The sequence below is a fragment of the Tachypleus tridentatus genome, chromosome 4 (genome assembly GCF_004210375.1).
Source record: "Tachypleus tridentatus isolate NWPU-2018 chromosome 4, ASM421037v1, whole genome shotgun sequence".
Classification (NCBI taxonomy): domain Eukaryota; kingdom Metazoa; phylum Arthropoda; class Merostomata; order Xiphosura; family Limulidae; genus Tachypleus; species Tachypleus tridentatus.
This window is the reverse complement of record NC_134828.1, coordinates 70,936,596-70,938,402: the sequence shown is the minus strand read 5'-3', so window position 1 is coordinate 70,938,402 and position 1,807 is coordinate 70,936,596. Positions and strand designations below refer to the sequence as shown.

Sequence of the window (1,807 nt, the reverse complement as noted above, 5' to 3'; positions counted from 1 at the left end):
ACGAAATCAACAGTTATTAGTATAAAACACTCACAGATGATAATTTAATTTTAGCCTTTACCCTAACGAAGCCCGCATGACCTGAATAATATAACTGGTCTACTGAAAAGGACTACGGACATTATTACTGAAAGACGATGCTGTCGAAACTAAACTTGTACTTGAATAAACCTGAAAATTAAACATTCATTTGGAACCGTTAAGTGTAACGTCAGTTTGTTGAAACGGAACGGACTTTCTTGTGCAATATTGCTTAACATTACGAAATTCCGGAATTCTCCATATCTTTAAATACTGCGACGGTGCTAGCGGCTTCTCAGTTAGCGTTTTTCCATTTTCAATGAAACATCATTTCTCAATACTCAGTGTATAAATAATCACACGTTAATTAATAATAATCGAACAAAACGTATGGTGTTGTAAATAACGAATATTTTGTGAAACTGTGTTGGCACACAGTCTTGTTGTGAATTCTATGCGTCGCAAATTCTGCGTTTATCTGAGATTCACCTAAATTATAAAACATGTGGCAGTTGTTTCATGTTAAATTGGTAACAAACGCTTTTGCCTTGTTCTCCTTGTTCCACCAAAAAGATTCTCCTTCGAAAAATTTTACCCACATTTCTTGTTCATCTGATATGTGGCATAATAAAGAAAGAATGGCAGCGGTGGGATTCGAACCCACGCCCTTTCGGACTGGTGCCTTAAACCAGCGCCTTAGACCGCTCGGCCACACTACCTTGTATATATATTTTACAACATTTGAAAAAGAGTTTTTTTACAAGTTGAAAACCTTTTATATGTATATATCTCAATATTCACTTAAATTCCACATTCAACATACTGTATTCTGTTAAGAAACACACTTGTAATAAAGTATAAAAGAAACCACTGCTTTTAGGTGTTAAATTAGAAACACGTATTGAAAGGGATTAATCCTTTTTTAACTTATTGACACTGATGTCTCGCATCATTTCTTCATGATTGGGGTTCATATCCTTTCCGTCGCAACGCTGCTGACACGATCACAGCTTTTCATACCACTTTGTGACCGTGTTCGGCTATCATACACATTCATTTAGGTTGTCTCCCACAAGAAAATCTTTCAATCCGTATTTTACTCGTCATCCTTCTTTACACAAAACACTGTCATATCTTGGAGATTGCGATATGAAAAAAATATCAATTCATCACAACAGTGGTGCTGACAGTATATATGTGTGATTTTCTTATAGCAAAGCCACATCAGTCTATATGCTGACCGTACGTCTTTGTTGGAACAAATTGTCAAGCAATCTTTTAAATCTATCCCTACAATCCTACTTTCACGAAACCTAGCTTCAAAAATGTATTCCATGTATTGAAGAATCACGAGAAGGCAGTTACAGCCACATTCTGTACACCACAATTTCATTTTCTATGCACATATTCTAAATGGAAGTGTAAAGATCAGTGAGTTAGGAAGGTACTAGAAACATTATAGAGTGTTTAGCAGAATTACTGCAGGAAAACCTCGTTCTTATACTTACTCTAAAATTTTCTGGAGAATCTCAACTAAAGATTGGCACGGGGAAGAATATTTACAATAACATTTAATCTACTTACATCATTATAAGAGTCGATAAGGTTTTTTTTTTTTATTGACGGTAGACAGAAATATATCTTTAGATTTTATCGTGCTAGTTATCCGAAAGCAAAATAATGAGAACACGTCTTCATTTGCATTTCAGCGGGAGATATAAAACTTTTAAATATTATTCTAAAGAAAACAGAAACAATACGTTAACACTTCATCTTGACAAAAGAA

At 34.6% G+C, this 1,807-nt stretch overlaps 1 non-coding gene across 1 annotated transcript; it reads right to left on the bottom strand.

Annotated features, from left to right (window-relative positions):
- Window positions 1-660: 660 nt before the first annotated feature.
- TRNAL-AAG (transfer RNA leucine (anticodon AAG)) lies at window positions 661-740 on the bottom strand. The gene has a single exon. It is a non-coding gene; the product is annotated as a tRNA-Leu (tRNA).
- Window positions 741-1,807: the final 1,067 nt, after the last annotated feature.